Here is a 20,757-nt window from a genome sequence, read left to right on the forward strand (position 1 = left end):
GATTTAAAATAAATTCAGATTTCAATCGCAATTCCTCCAGCCCCTACCCATATTTGTGAGTAATGCCTTACCTTAGTCGTTCGGCTTAGCCTTATCGAAAACTCAAACCACAGGAGAAACTGCAGTGTGCTCAAACTATGACCACCACTTCCTGTTGTATTCTCTGATGCCTGTGGTGATATGGTGGTTTCAACAGGGTTCGAACTCACAACGTACGGTACCCAGTAACCTAGCAGAGAAGCCACAGACAAAACCACTTTGCCAAATCCCCAATCTCAAAAAGATTGGTTCTACATGCTGTAGAGTTCGTGAAGCACTCACATGCTCGTACGTTCACTATCATACATCGCACACAAACTTTATCGAAGCGAAGCAATGAATACATCGCTTAAACTGGGCGAAAGACAGCCTCGGGGAAGTCCACCAGCAGAGCTATCAACCCAGGATAGAAAATATCGTGGTTTCAACAGGGTTCGAACTCACAACATGACACCTAGCAGAGAAGCCACAGACAACTTGGCCGTATCCCCAATCTCAAAAAGATTGGTTCAATATGTGTTAACTAGCAGTTCATGTAATATGTCCAATGGAAGACAAACCTTTCACAAGAGGTTGAAGTGATGGCGAAGACAGTTTTCACGCCAAAAATACAGCCAATATTTTTACCAACTTCCAGTTTCCAGTGCATTCATGATACTCCAATTGTTTCCCTCAAATGCATATATACCAGTATATACAATCCCAATGAATTTGTGTTAACTATAAGGTGAATATATGGCAGGTTATCTCATATTCTAGCTTCATGTCACCTAGCAACAAGGGTTTCATGGACAAAGTGTCAGATCAAATTTATATTTGCTAATATATAATACGGTACAAAAGAAAACGCATCACGATAGCAGACCGTATCTTTGACCGTATCTTGACCATGATCTTGACAAATTTGCTGAGTCTTACATTATGCATAGTATAACCAAGTTTCCTAACATTATCATTGGTCTAAAGGTGGTATGAAGCTGCTATGGGAAAAATATGATTCACAATGGCATTGGTAGTATCATACAACATTGCCCTTAATGAAATTCTTTGTAAATGCTCTCTTTTCAGTTTTGTGCTGGCCCAGTTTGGTGAAGATATGGCTGTCAAAATAGTTGTAGTCATGGGGCATGCAGTACGACACATTGAAGTTCTCAACAGTGAAATCAATACTCATCAAGCTGATCTAGACAGACTGTTTGCAAGAGACAATACCATCATCTACACTCAGGGACAACTCCAGGAAAGGAAAGTTAACCTCAAAGAATGGCTGGAAAAAAATAGAATACCAGTGACAGAGTCTGGAGACAATGGCAACTGTTTGTCAATCTCTGAAGCACTTTTCATTGAACCTCCATATACTGCAGAAAATTGCATCAGTACAAATGAGATCATACTTGGACGCATACAGTCATTGATTAGAGCAAAACCTGAATCATGATTAACTATGAAAAATACTGGAGTTCTATCGTAGTATGACGTAACATCAACTAAGATCCAAGTTTTAGTGTTTCCAGTCTTTGAAGGAAACCAAGCTTACTGTACTGTGACTACACAACATGGCCATACTGTTGTCAGGCACATCTGATGTGATATCCAAGTATTCTTGGAAAGACTTCATATAAAAGGGAGGACTAAGCTATGGCTTAATAACATCTGCATTTATCTGAAGGAAGTAGAGTTATGATTTTAAAAGTCAGTGGCACGATAAACCCTAAAGATTGGTGTACTTGTGTATTTGATGCAAACTCTGTGATGACATCGAGACATGAAGCATGCCGGTAAACAGCAACAAAAACCTAAAATTGCAGAGAAATTTATGACATCACAGTAATGTTTTGTACTTTGAGAGAAAGCAGCTGAAAGATGAGGTGCTCTTTAATACTGGCTGTCTTGTACCTCTCTGGATTCTGTGTGCTTTCCAGGTCATTAATATATGTAATTTCTTTCCTGAAAACGTCTTTATCTATAGTTCCTTCACAACGTTTTGCGTGATCATAGTGTCAATTTACCAGTGTTGTGGAATGACCATGTGTGGGTAGAGAGTTTGTACATTATTGTTTGCATTGTTAGTCCCCACGGACACCGTCCAGGGGACTTATAGGTTTGGTCATGTCCGTCCGTGTGTGCGTGCGTGCGTCCGTCCGTTCACGCAGATATCTCAGACATGCCCTGGTCAATTTCTTTCAAACTTTGCACAAGGATAGTACCCTACCCCATACAGATGCACGTCGATTTGTTTCACAATGCGATCAAATTTGGCCGTGTTAGAGGACTTTTTAGTTTACACCACCATAGACTACCATGTATAAGTCAGCTGTCCATAGAATCCCATGTATAAGGCCAAGTAAAATAAAAATTTAGTTTCTCATCGTATTCATATTGCAAAAAGGATTCAGTGACACAGTTTTTAGTCCCCATGGATGAAGTCCAGGGGCCTTATAGATTGGGTCATGTCCCTCCGTTCACACAGATATATCAGATATTTTGACAAAATGTCACGTGACCTCGGTGACCTTTGACCTCAAATATACATATTTGTCCATAACTCAGTAACCACAAGTGCTACACCCTTCATATATGGTATGATGGGACACCTTATGACGCCACATATTGTACCTCATTAATTATGCACATATCTAATTTTGAGCAAGCCAATAGAGCTAGAGGTCTGATTTTTGGTATATAGGGATAACTTAGCAATACAATTTATTTGACAAAATGTAACGTGACCTTGGTGACCTTTGACCTCAAATATACATATTTGTCCATAACTCAGTAACTACAAGTGCTACACCCTTCATATTTGTTATGATGGAAGACCTTATGACACCACACACTGTACCTCATTAATTATGTGCATATCTCATTCTGAGCAAGCCAATAGAGCTGGATATCTGATTTTGGTATATAGGGATAACTTAGCACCTTATATTTTATCTAACCTAGCCTAACTTACTAGGGACGTACCGGTATGTTGCTATAACTGGAACAGTTTAGAAACCATGGGCTGTACAGAACTTAATCAAAACATTACCTGTATAATATGGAAGGCGTTTTCTGATTGTCCAAACAAGCACTCTCACTTATGAGAAGTAATGAATGAATAAAATATATAACATTTTAGCAGAGGCCGTAATAAAATTGCATTTGTTATAAAGCATGCTCCTAGCCACAGGGAGGATGAGAAATATGGCAATATTTCTTCTTGCCTTGACATTTTAGAGAAATTTAAAGAATCCGTGGGCAAATTTTCATCTTCCCATCTGACAATTTTGATAACTCATGCAGACCTCAAAATCACATTTATGGCATACTTCTGCAGTTACTTTCAGGCCCCTCTCATATTGAATCACTGGTCAGTGCTTTATCTCCTGGCATCTGAAAGGTCACCAACAATGACAGTAATTACGAGTAACTTTTTTAATATTATCACCAAATTATTATCATTACAATACCACCAGAGACCACTCAAAAGTAACCAGGGTTGTACATTGAATAAAATTCAAGGCATTTTTGATGTATCTGCCTAGGCTTTGAATTCATTTTGCAAGGATAAGAAACCCTTAGCTAAGCCACTTTTGCTCTATTGGTCAGATGGCATACATTCTTTACTTTTCACAAGGGTTTAGGTAATTTGGTGTGTTGAACCTGAGTTAATGTCTTTTTTTTAAATTAAAACAATCACAATTTATTTTATTTGAATCTTTCACAAATAAAGTAGTCATACTCGTCAGAAAACCTGAGTTAATGTTTGTGTAGTTGGATACTTCATGTCACTCATTGCACATCGAAGGGAGGGGTACTGTCACTGCAAGGGTATGTGATTTTGTAAAGCAGATTTGAAACCCCTCTTTTTTGCCTTATTTAGACTTACTGACACAGGAAATGTTGATAAAATTCTGTATTTTGACCCCTGTTGTTCCTCAATCATGATTTTGACCCAAAATTTTGTAGGAAATGTAAAGTTATGATTCCAGTAGTTGGACTGAAATATAGAAATGTAGTCTCCAACAGCAGCTTACAGCAAGTGGCCTGAGGGAGCATTCAGTTATATAGCCAGGGGAGGGCTGCAAAATTCCTCTTGAGAATCATTTATAATTCCCAGGATATTTTTGAACACTGAAATTGCGTTTTGATGGCATGCATACTTATGAAAATCAAGTGACCCCCCTCTGTGCTGTTTGAAAAATACATGACTCCCTCTCTCCTTTTGCATGCTGCAAATTTAAGGTGCCCTCCAATTTTGTTTGTCCATCCCTGGCCATAATAACTGACTGCTCCCTAACAGCCCACTTATTCACATACAAGAGCTCATAGCAGATTACTTACAGACATATAACAGCACAAAGTAGACATTGCTCTTTCGCCATACTTATACTGGTAGGTCACATTTCATTGGTACACACAATAATATTTATTTCTAGCTTGGGCCATGCTAACTTCAGTGGCTCACAGCAATACACTTTACACTTTACACTTTATTGCATAACAACACACTTCGGAAAGTGCAGTATAGCAAGAACAAAACTAAACATTGCATAAAACATTGTTGTCTATGTCTTTACCTGCAGCTGCTGGGGGAAACATAGTGTTTGTAATATATTTCATGAGAGACAGCGTATCATCTGAAGTTAAAATGTACAAAAACTTATCTCTTTCATTTAAACTATCAAATATAGGATAATACAACTTCATTGCAGAAAAGAGAACTTCTCTATCACTATTATATTTTTGACACTTCATTAAATAGTGAAATTCATCCTCGACGGAAGACTTACAAAACTTACAAAATCTGGATTCAGGTGGAATTCTTGGTTTTGACCTTCTGCCCAACTCGATTTGTAAACAGTGATCAGAAATACGAAGTTTTGTGACCAATTTTCTACAGCGTAAGTTCTTAATATCCAGTAAGTAATTCTCTAAACCAAACTTAGTTTTAAATTCTCTGTACGTTCTGAGCTAATTATTTCCCTTCCCAAGAGACTTATTATCATTGTGTAAATCACTGTACCAAGAAACTTGATAATGCTTGCGTAAGTTATTCTGTACAATTTTAATAGTGGCATTAATGTTACACACAGCTGACCAAATATTACCCTCGCTATAAGTATCTAGTATGTTTTGAATGAACTCAAACCACTTTGAATGATATCTTGCAGAAAGATACGCTGAACGTAACAGAATGTCATCACTGAAAACTAACTTATGCCAATATTTAACATGCGTTTGACTATGGCAATTTGATAGGATATCTACCAAGTTCACCTATAATACCTGCCTGGGGAGCATGTTTTGAAACTCCCAGTAAATATCTGTAGAAAGAAAAGCTAACATCATTTAAGAAATTACTCTTATCATTAATTTCATTCCCCCAAATTTCACAACCATAGGTAAGAATGGGAACAATCAAATGATCAAAAAGATCTAAAGCAACTTTCACAGAAAAATTCCCATTATAAGAAATACCTTTACGAAGACTAAAAAGAGCTTTAGTAGCTTTCATCTTAAGATTGTGAAAATTTGCTTTAAATTTGCCATTGGGAGTTATAACAAAACCGAGATAACAATACTCTTTCACAACATCAAGGGCAAGTCCATTATAGGTAAGTAATGTACCTTTCAGTAAGTGATTACTTTTGTTAAAAACCATGACTTTTGACTTCTTTGTACTAATAGAAAGCTTCCACTTCAAACAATAAGAGTGTAATTTATCAAGACAACTTTGCAAACCTTCTTGAGTTTCTGAAATCAACAGCAGATCATCAGCATATGAAAGACAGTTGATGTGCAATGAATCTAATGTAATGGGTCTGTCCTCACTGGAGCCAAAAGTACCTGGAAGGTCATTTATGTAAATGTTAAATAACGTAGGGCTCAGATTACACCCCTGTTTAACTCCTACTTTAGATTCAAACATGTCAGTGAGGCTATTGTTAGATTTAACACAATAGTTAACATTTTCATACATAGACTTAATCACAGAAAAGAAATTACCATTGATACCATAATTCCTCAGTTTCCAAAGCAAACCTGGTCTCCAAACTTTATCAAATGCTTTATGAAGATCAATAAAACAACAAAAAAGATACTTGTTTCTTAAGTTGCGATCAGCTTTGTTCATATACGAAGAATAAATATACTTATCAACAGCAGATCTCAAAACAAAAATATTATCAGAAGTAGATCTCATGACTCTGAAACCAGACTGAAATGGAGTGTAAATTCCCTTATCATTCAAGTACTTAACAAGCCGACAATTGAGAACGGAAGTGAACAATTTTGCCAGACAGCTATTAATTGAGATTCCTCGATAATTGGATGGATCACTTCTGTCACCTGACTTGTAAACAGGAACTAAAAAAGCTGATTCCAAGAACTGGGAAACTTACCGGATCTAAGAATGGTGTTAAATAAAGAGCAAATTGGAGTACGCAAACTTTGTCCACCAAACTTCAACATTTCATTCAAGATACCATCTGCACCTGGGGACTTTTTTGATTCCAACTTACAGAGGGCTTTAAGTAATCTGCTTCAGAAAAAGGACAATTGAGAATAGGACACTCATTATCATAATTACTCTTTACCATGCAATGCAGATCAGAAAGTACTTGTACAGAAAAGTTATCAGAAACATCATGACCACCATCAGCTAAATTTCTAAAATGATTAAACCATTCCCCTTGAGAAATTGAAACGTCACTTCTGTCAGTAACACTATCGCCTATGATTTCTTTCCATAACTTCCAATGATTCTGCGTACTTTCAGAATGAGAATTCTCTAACTGTTCAAGCAAGTTCTTTTTGTAAATATACTTCATTTGCTTGATAAGCTTTTTATAATGCTTTTTTAAAGTAAAGCATCTACCTCTAATGAAAGGATCACAAGGGAAACGACTTAAAAGTTTACAAGCCTCATTTAACTCTGTGCGTACTGCATAACAAGAATTATCAAACCAAGGTTTCTTTTTCTTTGCTTTTGATTTCGATTTTTTGGAACTAGGTCTTGGTGTAAATTTTTTTCAAAGAACAATCAGCAACTTTGTGGATAATAGCTTCAAAGGTAGCAACAGACTCATCGCATGAAGTAGAACTATTACAGACAGTACTGAAATTACTGAGCTCAGCTTGAATGGATGAGCTCTGCAAAGATTCTAAAAATTGTTGTTTTGCATCATCATTCCAAATATATCTGCTTGGACATGGATTACAAACAGTGCTATCAACTGCGGAAGAAGAAACAAGTACCTAAAACAATAGAAATACAACTGGACAATGATCAGAAAAACGTGTGTAATCATATACTCTAAAATATTGAATATCATCAAGAAGGTTCTTAGCAGCAATACAATAATCTACTGTACTGTATCCATTATTTTTATAGCAAGTGGGTTTACCATTTAAATCTCCAACAGTTCTACATTCAAAATTAATAAATTGTTCTTAAAACACAATTCAGAAAGTTGTCTACCAAAATAGTTACTACAAGATTTCCCATTATCCATTGAAATCCTTTCCTGAATAATGTCAGGTACATAACCCATAGGTGTGGGACAAAAGTCACATCATCATGTTTAATAAAATCTAGAAGCTTACCAGTTCTGGCATTAAAGTCACCAAAAAGGATTATTTCCCCTAAGTGAGAATAGTTTAACATCTCTGACTGAAGAGTCTCAAAGTAATCATTCGATAAATGCATAACAGATCCTTGTGGAGGTATGTAAACACAACAAATAAATATGTCTTTTTCTAAAGAAAAAACATTTTTGTCTACTTTAAACCAAAGAAAATCAGAAATATTAGATCCAAGTTTATGAATGCCCTCTTTGAGGCAAGACTTAAAGAAAACAACAGTTCCCCCAGCAGCACGCTTACTACGTCTATTTTTTATAATACGATCTGATCTGAAATAACTATAACCATTTAAATGTAAAACATTAGACTTAGAAAGCCAAGTTTCCTGCATACAAACAATATCGAACTTATTAATGATAGATTCAAAATCACTATCATTACACTTATTTGATAAACCACCCTGAATATTCCAACTTCCAATGCGCAGATGAGAACGTACAGGTTGTTTTGGGCCACAAGGGCTCTTTCTCAAAGCAGTGAAACACATTAGTTAAAAAAAGTTATAAAAAAGACAAACAGCAACAATGCAACACAGTATGGAATAAACGACAAACTTACTCCTCTTAAATTTTCTAGTACACTGTGCAGTAAATTCCTTTAAATGCACAAACACAGTATGAATACCTATAGGCAACTATTTAGAAAGCAAAGCGAACACTACAGTGAAGAGACTGTTCAGACTGGCCCCAAGGCAAAACCAACAAAACAAGTCAAGGGAATACAAAATTTCAAGGAAAATTACATGTAGCAATCACAATATTGCAGTCAAAGACACACTAGTAATATCTGTAAACTCGATCAGTATACATGTTGTTGGTATGAGTTTTACCATTACTACGGTATCGGGATATCTGACTTGTACTAAACATATTGAACTGGCGAGGACTATGTATGACTATTATATTGAAATCCTCTATCATGTTGATCACTCCATGAATGATAGGCAGGTCGTCTGTGCCTACTCCGTAAGAAAGCTCTCACAGACCCTTTAAAATCACCAACTAGTAAACTAGTACCCTGCGGGTTGACGTGAACCCCATCACTGTGAAAAAGATGGCGGCTTTTACTCAATTTATTGTGAGTAACAAACACACAATTATCAACAGAAGCGCACACTCTTTTGACATGATCATTAATAAAAGCAATTTTGTCGTTCAGATATGAATCAGCACCCCAAAATGGCAAAATGCTTGAAATAACTACATTGCATTTGGACACACTTGTTTGGCTGTATTGCATAAGGAAACCAACCCATCAATGATGAAATCTTCATGTTGTCAGCAACATCATTTGAACCCACATGACAGATAACAATCTCAAATTTCTCAGCTGGACCATATTGAAAATTACGAAGACGTGCATGGGCATCGTCAATATCACTAGCTCTAACTTTGACAGAACTTCTATTTTTATATAACACATCTGACCGGACATATTTAATACTAGAATCACCTAGCAACATCACGTTATGAGTCTGTTGAGGATCTCTCGCATACGCGCCTGTAAAGTTGTTGTACTGATGACCACGACTCCGCTCTGAACTGCGACTAGCGCTGACATCAAAACCTTTCGAGTTCAATGTCGGGACTGAGGAGGATGGTGATTTGTCCTGGCATACATCGGCGTTAAGCACGACTTCCGACATATAGGACTTCTGGACAAGCGGAGTAGACTTGGGATCAGAAGTCGTTACCCTATGTTCTCTAGATGATAACATGTCATCGTCGCGATCAGAAGCAGATCCACGGTTGTCAACGGGGGAGTTGTACGTATTAAAATCTGTGCACTCACGGCGCTCGACGATGTGACCCGAGATACAAGATCACTAGTTGGAGATCCTTATCACCTTGTTGCAGTCTGTTAGATTAATCGCACAGTTAAAGTTACCCTAACGGCAAAATAAATCACACATTACTAACAATATAAAGACAACACCTGGGGTAGGATGAAGAAAATACTAATTTATTACAGAGGATCGAACTGGAGAAAATTGCACTGAATACAACAAAGGAAAACAGTCTAAACCTTTTATGAAGCCATATAAATGTCATGTCAAAACCACATATACCGGTAGTCCAGGTTACTGTCATGAACACTCACATTCTGATGTAGTAGAAATTGTGAGATATTATTCTTGCATATATCATACATTAAAGTTCGTCTTACATGCAAATGTTTCCAGCTCTATTCAATTTCAAGATATGATATTTGGTTGTATTGAATCAATGTAGGTATCATCTGCATGCTTTGAACAAATGGAATTGATTCTCCATGGATAAGACATCAAACTATATAAGCAATAAACATATTTTATCCATTTAATGAGAAAGAAGAATCACTTACGTGTAATTAAATAGATACACTTAAAAACAACATGGACTGTGGGAAATAAAAGTGTACAATGGAATAAAAATAACTGCACAAACTTCACAAGTTCTGTTTACCTAGTCCACTGAAAACAGCATAGTGCCATGCAGTGATTCACTTTTTTATACTTTTTTTATAGATTACTTTTTATACTTTTCTTTCTTAAGCTGTGAAGTTTTCCTTCAGCTGGAGGCATTTACAACTGCAGTCACAGACAAACTCTGAAATGACAGAAGATTGAACAATGTCACATGACAGGGCTCATAACCCCATGTACTCAGGCAATAATATATATTGGCGCTATATTAGAATTACCACATTTATTACGCAATTATCTACTTTTGGGTTTCCCAAAGGAGGAGCTGGAGGTTTGATTTTTGGCACACAAGGGAAAGTATAGAAACAAGTCTTTTGCCAATATGTCACGTGACCTTTGACCTTGCTGTAACAAAATCGGTTCTACAAGTGCTAAACCCTTCATATTTGGTGGGATGAAGCATCTAATAGCGTCACATGGTATACCTCATTAATTATGCACATATCTAATTCGGTGGTAGCCAATACAGCGAGAGGTCTGAATTTTGGTACATAGGGATATTAGTATGGGAGCAAATTATTCTGACAAAATGTCATGTGACAAGATGACCTTTGACCTCGATTTTCACAAACAGGCCTTTAAATCAGTAACCATAAGTGCTACACCCTTCACATTTGGTAGGATTGGGGACCTTACGGTGCAACATCCTGTATCTCATTAATTATGCACATATCCAATTCAGAGCTAGTCAATAGAGACCTGATTTTTGGTACATAGGGATCAGTGGCGGAGCAAAATATTTTGACAAAATGTCACATGACCAAAATGACCTTTGACCACAATTTAACAAATAGGCCTATAAATCAGTTACCACAAGTATTATACCCTTCACATTTGGTTGGATAGGGGATCTTGTGGTGCCAGATGCTGTACCTCATTAATTATGCACATCATCATTGTGGGCTCGCAAATAGAGCTAGCAGTCTAATTTTGGTACACATGGATAAGAGTAGAATCAAACCTTTTTCGCCAAAATGTCACATGACCAGTATAACCTTTCATCTCAATTTAACAAGTATGCCCACTACGTAATTAGCTACACAAAGTGCTACACCCGTCATATTTGATTTGATGAACCATCTAATGGCACCACATCCTGTAACTATTTATTATGTGCATATCTACTTCTTAGCAAAAGAAGCTTGAGGTCTGATTTTTGGTACATATAGGGATAAGAATGGGAGCAATTACTATTTGGACAAAATATCACACTACTATGATGACCTTTGACCTCAATTTAACATATTGGCCTATAAATCAGTACCATAAGTGCTATACCATTCATATTTGGTTGGATCCTTTTTGTGCCATATCCCGTACCTCATTAATTATGCACTGGTCTTTGCAATACAGCTAGGAGTCACTGTTCGAAATAATCGGTGGGCGGCAATGGTGGCATATTTGCCACCAAAACCTGTCAATCTGCCACCAAAATTTTTTTGTGGTAATTTTGTGCCACTCAATTTTGGGTCATCATGTCATCGATCCTCCTGCTTGGGTGAAGCATGGTCCCAACACTGAAGGAATATGTGTTGTCTGACGGCGGAAGAAGTAGTAGCAAATAAACAAAAACTAATTACGACACTTTGGCATGAATGAAAATATAGCGTGAATCCAAACTTTTGATTGGTTGATCTCCATATCTGTGACAACAGCTGTTGTACACCAATTGACATGTTGTTGCCCTCATGTGATAGCCACATATGCAGTCCTACGGCACAAGATAAATGCATGTTGTGACATTTTGAAAACAACGCCAAACCGCAGCCTGCGTGAATTAAATAATCAGAGTTCTACCTTGCCCAAAACAGCGTCGCGGCACGCAGTGCTATCGTTCAAGCCTGCGACATTTTCAATCTCCCCACGGCTATATGGTTCAACGGCAAAATGTTCACAACGGCACCGACTGGTCAACTTCTGTACGATCACACGAAAGAAAGACACATTATTTGTAGCTTCTTTGTTTTACAACGTCCATAGCCAAAACACAGCAAAAGCCAGTGACGATTTCTGCACTTAAATGACAAAATAATTTCAAATTAAACACATTAGACAATCCCTAGATACAGAAGTGACAATTTGGTAAAATTTCCGTTTGACTCCCCTCCATCTTGAAATACATAGTAAACTCGGAACGAAGATGTCATGTATGCTGCCAATCAACAGTATAGCATAGCAAATAGCATGAACTGTCTGTCAACACACCGGCATGTGTTGGCTGCACATAAAAGCAACTAAACTTTCAAAGATCAAACGGTCAGTATCTTGTGAAAACAGCAACATAGCAATGAAAATTGTTATGGACACCGGTAAAAACTCTTCACAGATGGAATGTTAATTGCTTTAAACAAATGAAAATGCATGTGAAGAGAATTAAAAACCAACATCGCGTGCGTGAATGAAATACTGTAAACAATCGCAGATGTGACATCAGATTGGGACTATTCTATTTTGGTACTGGGGGTGCGCAGGGTCATATGACCCTGAAAAAACTCTGCATTTTCCTTGTGAAGCTGTCACAGGCCTAGGCCTTGAATTGGATATCATTGTTTTACATCTTTGAATAATTTCTTTGATCTGAGAAGCAGTTTTACCAACTGTAATGTTATATTATACTCTCCTAACCTTTCTTCATTTGAGTTAAACAATGGTAGGAGCTAAAGCAATTTAGTTAGGATGTACATAATTTTGAAAAAATCAGTGGAGGGGCTCCACTCCATAAGTACCATGGTTTTGTCAATTTTTGGTGAACAAAAACTATATGCAAATTTTAGGCAAATATTTGAAAACTAAGTATGCAAATATTGTGCAAATTAGCCACTACTCTATATCAAAAAATCCTAGGGAGAAGCCTGAATAATAATAAATACTTGCAATTCATAAGCCAGTATTGGTTGACTTTTTGTGATGTGTACTCATCCACAGATAATAAAACATTATTCCAGAACTCATGAATTAGAATGAGTATGTGGCAATATGACAAAATGTTTTACTATAGTGATCACATGTGTTAAACTGCCACCAGATTTTTTATAAATTGCCACCTGATTTCATATCCAGTGGCAAATTTTTGCCACAAGAAATAAAAAAGTATTTCTATCCCTGTAGAGGTCTGATTTGTTGTACACAGTGATAAGTATGAAGCAAAGTTTTATGCAAAAATGTCACCAGGATAATCTATGACCTCGAATTTACAAATAGGCCTATAGCTCAGTAACTGCAAGCGCTACGCCCTTCCTAATTGATAGGGTGAAGCAAATTAAGATAAAGCATCAAATAATAATTAATTTTGTTCATCATCTTATTCTCGGCTACCCAAAACAGCTAGAAATCTGAATTTTTGGGGGCAGGTATAATTGCTGGAGCAAAGTTTTCTGCAAAAATGTCATATGACCAGTATCACCTTTAACCTTGATGGTGATGTTTGACTTCTTTAACTAACTTTGGTCCTGGCATTACCACTTACAGCTATATTTGCCTACTATTCCACTTTTATATATCTAAGTAACCACAAGTCTAAGAGCTACAAAATAAGTTGCTGATGGATATTAACAAATAAGGTATCAAGATTTTCCACCAAAATCTAGGATCACCTTGGATAACCTTTGACCCACTTCCACGTATTTCAAAAACTACAAGGGCTACATGGTTAGTTTTCATCAGATATTGCACAATACAGCAGCAGACCTTGCATGACCTTTGGTATATTCTCAGCAACTACAAATGCCAGAGGTAAGGGGATTTGTTGGTATTGACCATTATGGAGCACAGACGTTTCAAAACTTATTAGATAGCTCAAGATGACCTGTGACATTATTTCAGGTGCCTAAGGGACCGTCTCAGATTGTCGCAGAAGTTCAAGAAACGAAATTAATTCGTTTTGATCAAAACCCCCTCCCCCTACCCCTAAACGAAACTTCAAAAGTGCGAAATGTTTATGTCTGCCTGAGGGTACAATGTTGCATTTGGCTACAGCTACTAAAGACGCATTCCCCATGCAACATTACAATTAAAGTAATCGATCAGATTTGACTACTAACAGGGCATTTTACCGCATAAAAGTTTCATTTTATTTTACTTTCCCTTTTTGCATCTGTTCTTTGTCTCTGCGAACACGCAATTTGTACTTGGTAGGGGCGGTAAATAAGCAAGAAACTTTGACAAGGGGCCCAGGCATGTTCAATCATATTAAACGACTATGACCAGTGCATAACATGTGAGAATAAAGACATCAAGTGGTTAGAGCGTACGCTTATAAATAGCACATTTAAAAAAATGATGCTTTTGTCTTTGTTGAATTTGATGAGTGAAAGGTTTAGGATACAATGTTAGTATTGGTAAATTGTGTTTGGGGCACAAACGAGATGGAAACGGTTACAAATTTGTTGGCACAAGTGTGCAGTTTTTCTTTAATTTAAAATAAAACATGAAAACTTGTGATCACAAAATAAAAGTGCGAAAGTGAAGTTCACTAATTGAATGGAGGTCAAACCCCCCCCCCCTAAACGAATGAATTTCGCTTTTTGAACTTCTGCGACAATCTGAGACGGTCCCTAAGTAACTACAAGGGCTCTAGGTTTGGATAATGAAAAGAGAATAAAGGGCATAATCTCAAAGTTTGTCAAGAGATGACAAATTGCACTGGTAAGGAAAACCTAGGTTACCAGTGAACACATAATTAGCAGAGTAGAGTCAACAGAGAGATAGGAAGATTTCGCAGTTCCATGAATCTTTCTATTACACTTCAAAAAATATAAACAAGTATTTAGTTAGGCCCAGATTTATGGCAGTTCCATTTCCTGTCAGAATGCATGGTATATTTGATTGATACTGTGTCTTCAATTGTGGTCATGGTGTGTTTTATCAGATATCAACATTTCCAATAATCATAGTCATGGTGTGTTTTTTCAGATATCTACATAAATTTTCAATGATTGACATGAAGTCATAAATTATGGGTAGTGAAGGACTTGAACCTTCTCAGACCGCAAGATCTTTCCAGTCTACCCTTGTCAAGCTGACAACATGCATCATTGAACAAAAATGTCAATATGAATGCCAAACAGATTAAATTTGGATCCAAAATTCAGCCTGAGTTGATACTATTGTTGGCCAAATGTACACTATTGTCAAGTTGACTCTGCAAGTGTCAGACTCAATAAGAATGGTGAAATGCAATTAGTGCCTAGGCCTATGTGCATGTGAGAATTACATACGTGCAACTACATATTATTGTGTAGTGGCGCCATAATTGTGCGATTATTGCTAATGCATTAACCAAAAAATTCACCTTTCCTTTTGAGCACCAATTCTCTGGAGTCTGTGACATAGTGTGTAATATTTTGGTGTAATTTTAGCATTGTTTTTGGGCCTGAATGTTTAAAATGGCTACACATTTAAGAAATTCCAAACAAAACATGCATATTAGCTGCATAGTTTAAAGCAGGACAAAAAACCTCTGCTTTTAGAGGAAAAAAAATCCCACAAAAACTGCTAATATGCAAAGAGGGTGTCAGAAGAACGTACCTTTGTTTCCTGAATCCCATTTTGGTATCCCTGTCTTTTATTTTAAAATTTACCTCAACAATTGCCAAAAATTCTACATGGGAAGAGAGAAACTTCCCAGAAAGGAGAGAGGAAAGCAAACGAAGAAAAAAAAAGAATATGGAAATATCAAGAGAAGATTAGGAGCAGGTCCCGAAGAGCAGTCTCGCGGTTTAAAGATTCCGTGTTCCCGAAGGTCTTAATCATAGTCCCAAGGTTCCGAGAGTTCATGAAGATGCAACAGTTAATCGCGGTCCTTAGGTTCCATGTTCCCAAAGATTTTAATCGCGGTTCCGAGATCCCATAAATCTTAATCGTGGTCGCGAGAGTCCATGTTACCATAGATCATAATCGTTCGTGTCTCGTAGATTTAATCACGGTCGCGTTTTCAATGTTCCTCAAGATGATTAATTGTGGTCACGGGGTTCACAGTTCATGAAGATGTTAATTGCGGTTGCGAGATTCCGTGTTCATAGATTTAATCGCGGTCGCGAGGTTCAATGTTCCCGAAGATCTTAATCATGGTCGCGATGTTCCGTGTTTTTGTAGGTCTTAATAGCGGTCGCGAGATTCCGAGTTCCCGTAGATTTAATCGCGGTCCTGAGGTTCCGTGTTCATATAGTGTGCGTGCAAGTTCCCTTTGTGTTCAAGTGTTGTGCAGGTGTGCATTCTCTCCCGCATATCAGGCGTTTGGCTTTGTGCAGATGTTACGCTGAACATGTAAATTACCCCCTCCTTTATACAGCCGAGTTTGAATTTAGGCAGTTCAGACCACCTCGGTAAATTTGAGTGTGTAGACTCTCGTAACACTGTGTTCGGTGTCAAGATTTCAGTCCTTTGCCGTTTGCACACGTACAACTGGCTATCTTCCCCGAAAGTGTCACAATCTGAGGTAAGTAAGAGCGCTTTTCCTGTATAACTTTTCTTTCCTTCAAGTGTGCAGGTCGACGGACATTATTCCTTGTGCGATGACGTGGCATTTATATGTACGTATACAGAATGGCCGTCGGCAGACTACAGTACCGTAGACCCAATTTAGTTTCCAGTGAAAATTACACAAGTCTTAAAGTTACTTGAAGTGAATTCTTTGTAATTTCTTCGTTTCAATTTACCTGCCATGTAATTTCATTTAAGCACAAATTTATATGCCATGTAATTTTCTCTTCTTTACTATTCAGAACCGTATTTCGTAGTCCGTATGACATATGCCGTATGCCGTGCGCCGTATGCAGTGTTTTGAACTTCGTATTCTGTATTCTGTATACACTCTGTATTGAGTCTGCATGTGTGTATATGCAGTTTCAAAGGAATTAAAAGGAGTCAAACGTGATACGAGTTTCCTGAGAGTGTTCATCGGGGGCCCATAGCGACGTAGAATTTTCAGATTCTACATAGTTCTCAGATTTCGCAGACAAACAAGTCAAGTTCTGAGCCATGGCATGCAAAGGTGGTGTTGACCAGCAACCTACAAGGGCAACTTCAGACGTTTCGGACCACGGTGGTAACATTTGTAGTGGTAGTTCAACTTCTTCATCAGATGTGGAAGAAGAGAACCAGACCAGCTACCCGAAGACTGAAGGTAAGTCAATTGATCATCTCAATAAGTTAAAGAGATCGGCAATTGCTTACCGTGGACATATGACTAGAGTGTACATGGAAATTGAAACTCTGTTAATGAAGTCCACCCATTACGAAGAAGTTAAGCGCAAGTGCGTGGATATAGATAGACTGTTAGACTCCTATCAAAGGACATGTCATGAATACAAAAAGTATGTTTCTCAAGAAGAAAGAGACAACGTTGAACTTGAGTATGAAGCAGAAATTAAAAGAAAACAATGTTTGGATCAGCGCCTTGGAAATTGGATGGTAACTAGCAGTACAATACCTCCAGAAATCAAGCAGAAACGAACAATTGTTTGTCACGACCAGTCTACTGGCCATTTGCCAATGAAGAATGCCCAGGTGAGTACTGTTGCTGCACCAACCATTTGTGAAAACACTGTCTGAAGCTTCAGTTCGTTCACATCGTTCTCAATGTAAAGAACATTCGAGAAATTCTACTTCTAGCCGTAAGGGACCGTTCAGTTTTTACGGCCGGGGGGGGGGGGGGGGGGCCGGCAAAATCTTGTCGCCGGTGTTCACAAAAAACATAGACCCCCCTGCATTTTTCGCGAAAAAATCATGACCCCCCCTTTGTCAGACGAAAAAATTTGATGACCCCCCCCCCCCCCCCCCCCGCTGAAAAATAACCAAAACCCATAAGTCAAATTTACTCGCACAGTTTGGATTTGAACTCCAGTATGCGGCGCACTTTATTCGTGTAGCAGAGATGCCAGTGCACAAACTTGTCAGCCACATCCATGCAAACGTCTGTTATTAGGACGACTGTAAGGCAATTTATAACTTCATTTCCATAGACAACTTATGTCCATGGACATTGTATAAAGTAAACTTTATTGGAGTGGTTCGCCAAAGGCAGCCCTCCGGTTAAGAAGGTCATGGGCCATTACGTAAAGTCAACTTTATTCTAGTGGGCAACCAAAGGTAGCCGCTGGTAAAAATAGGGTCGATCATGGCCATTGCACGAAGTAAAGTTTACTGAACAGGGCCGCTGAAGGCGTCCGGCCGTTAAGATGATCATGGGGTATTACAATAAAGTCAATTTATTGTAGTAGGCCGCCGCAGGCGGCCCGCGGTAAAGAGGGTCGATCATGGCCATTGCATGAAGTAAACCTAATTGAAGTGGGCACCAAAGGCGTCTGCCCGTTAAGAGGGTCATTGGTAATACATAAAGTATATTATTGTAGTGGGCCGCCGAAGGCGGCCCGCCGGTAAAGAGGGTCGATCATGGCCATGGCATAAAGTGAACTTTATTGTAGGTATTATGTTTTTGAAAATGTGGTGACCCCCCCTTTCCTACCAGTGAAAAAGTGATGACCCCCCCTTCGCGGATTCCAAAATTATGATGACCCCCCCTGGATTTTGCCGGCCCCCCCCCCCCCCCCCCCCCGGCCGTAAAAGCTGAACGGTCTAAGAAAGAAAGTGCTCCTAGAGAAGATAACAGAGCTCAAGGTAGTCGAGAATCTTCTGTCAAGAGTGAAAACTTTTCTGTGTCAAGTTCAAAGTCAAGTTGTGCGTCGAAGTCCGCAAAGAAGATTTTAATTGCACAGTTCGAACTTGATAGGTTGAAGCAAGAAATGAAAGTCATGGAAGCTGAGCATAGAGTGAAATTAGCAGAAATGGACGGTGAATTATTTGAAGAATTGCCAGATGATAAGTCAGCCGTTTCTCAGACTGCAGAGATGCCAAGTGGTATGTAACAAGTAAACAGGTATTTCCAGTCGTTTCCTGTTCATTTCAAAGTCAGAAACCTGACCATGATATTACTAACTCACGACCTGAATGTGAAAAAGCTGAAGGTTTGAATCCAAATGCACAAGAATGGCATCCATGTGACCCAACAGAAAATTATAGAGGATATAGGCCAGATGAAATGGACCTTTTGATCATCAGCAAGTGCTATTGAACGTATGCTTGTACACCAACGTGAAACTATGCAGGCACTTACACTTAATTTAAGTATGCCAAAACGTGAATTCCTGTCATTTGATGGAGATCCTGTGTCTTATCCAGTCTTCACTAAAAATTTTGAAGTGAATGTCGAACAACAGGTCACAGATGATAATACCAGATTAGCATATCTGATACAGCACTGTACTGGACCAGCGAAGGAGGCAATAAAGAACTGCGTCATTTTGCCACCGGATCAAGGGTATAAAGAGGCAAAGAGAATACTGCATCACAACTTTGGGCAAAAACATCTTATTGTTAGAGCTACAATAGACAAAGCTGTTAAAGGACCACGGCTTACAAGGGTTTAAAACTGACAAATTGCTTGAATTAGCCTTGAACATGGAAAGTTGTTATCTCAGTTCATTTTAGATGAATTACAGAGCTGATATTAACTCCATCGATAATCTAGAAAAAATCGTCAAGCCTTACAAACATATCTCCCAGCTGATTGGGCAAAGGAAGCTGGTAAGTTGATATATTCTGGAACTTCACCTGAATTCCCCCGTTTGACGCAATTGTGGAAAGTAGAGCAGCCATAGCTAACACGAGGTTTGGTAAATTGATTGGATCCAAACCAGACTCTGATAAAGATGCAAGACCAAAGACAAAGGGCAAGTTTGTGCAACCATCAACAAAGGTAACAACTTTAACCACACAGGGTAGTAATGTTGATAAGACCAGCAGGACATTTGCGAACCCAGCAGCGAAATCTGATCGTGCTGACAGGCAAAACACAGAAACTGGGTGTTTGTTTTGTAAAGGTCGACACAGAATCGACAGATGCTGGAGATTTGCAGGAAAATCGTACGAAGATAAGAAAGGTTTTATCAGAAAACACAAGTTATGTGATTGTTGCCTTGAAGCAAGTCCTCCACACATCGCTAGAAATTGTAAGAGTGGTTTGTTCTGCCCTGTTACCAATTGTGGAAGACGCCATCATGCTCTTTACATCCCATTTCTTCATCTGACACACGCCAAGCAAATAATGCAAGTAATAATGCATATCCTTTATCAAGCAGTCCTTCATCTTTGCCAACATCTGGAAGACAAACGGAAAGGCAAGAAAATGAAGATACTCCAGGCTCGAGCAATGGTGCCAGTGGTACATCATATTGTGGTACTGTTCAGACTAGCAGACCTCGCATCAGTCTTCAAGTCGTTCCTGTCAGAGTCGGTAAACCAAATGGTGGGCCAGAAATCGAAACCTATGCCTTCCTCGACAGTGGATCTGACACTACAATATGTCTTGATAGCCTAGTGGACCGTCTTGAGCTTAATGGGAGGTCAGTCAACTACACTTTATCAACATTAAATGATGAAAAGAGTAAACATGGTCTAGAAGTCCAGCTTGATGTGAAATCGTTACACGACTCCATGGGTGTATATCTGGATAAAGTTTGGACAACAGACAAGCTTCCAATATCAGAAAACAGTATTCCATCTGCGAGAGACACACAGAGATGGTCCCATCTCAAAGATGTTCAACTGCCCGAATTGAAGAATAA

At 38.3% G+C, this 20,757-nt stretch overlaps 1 protein-coding gene and 1 pseudogene across 2 annotated transcripts in view; both read left to right on the forward strand.

The window, feature by feature from the left end:
• The window catches only part of LOC139133082 (thymidylate synthase-like), a 396,310-nt gene that overhangs the window by 60,177 nt on the left and 315,376 nt on the right, over positions 1 to 20,757 (forward strand). The gene's annotated exons all lie outside the window — the stretch shown is intronic.
• Positions 1,043 to 1,477, forward strand: LOC139143507 (gem-associated protein 6 pseudogene; annotated as a pseudogene).

This window comes from Ptychodera flava, chromosome 1 (genome assembly GCF_041260155.1).
Source record: "Ptychodera flava strain L36383 chromosome 1, AS_Pfla_20210202, whole genome shotgun sequence".
Taxonomy (NCBI): Eukaryota; Metazoa; Hemichordata; class Enteropneusta; family Ptychoderidae; genus Ptychodera; species Ptychodera flava.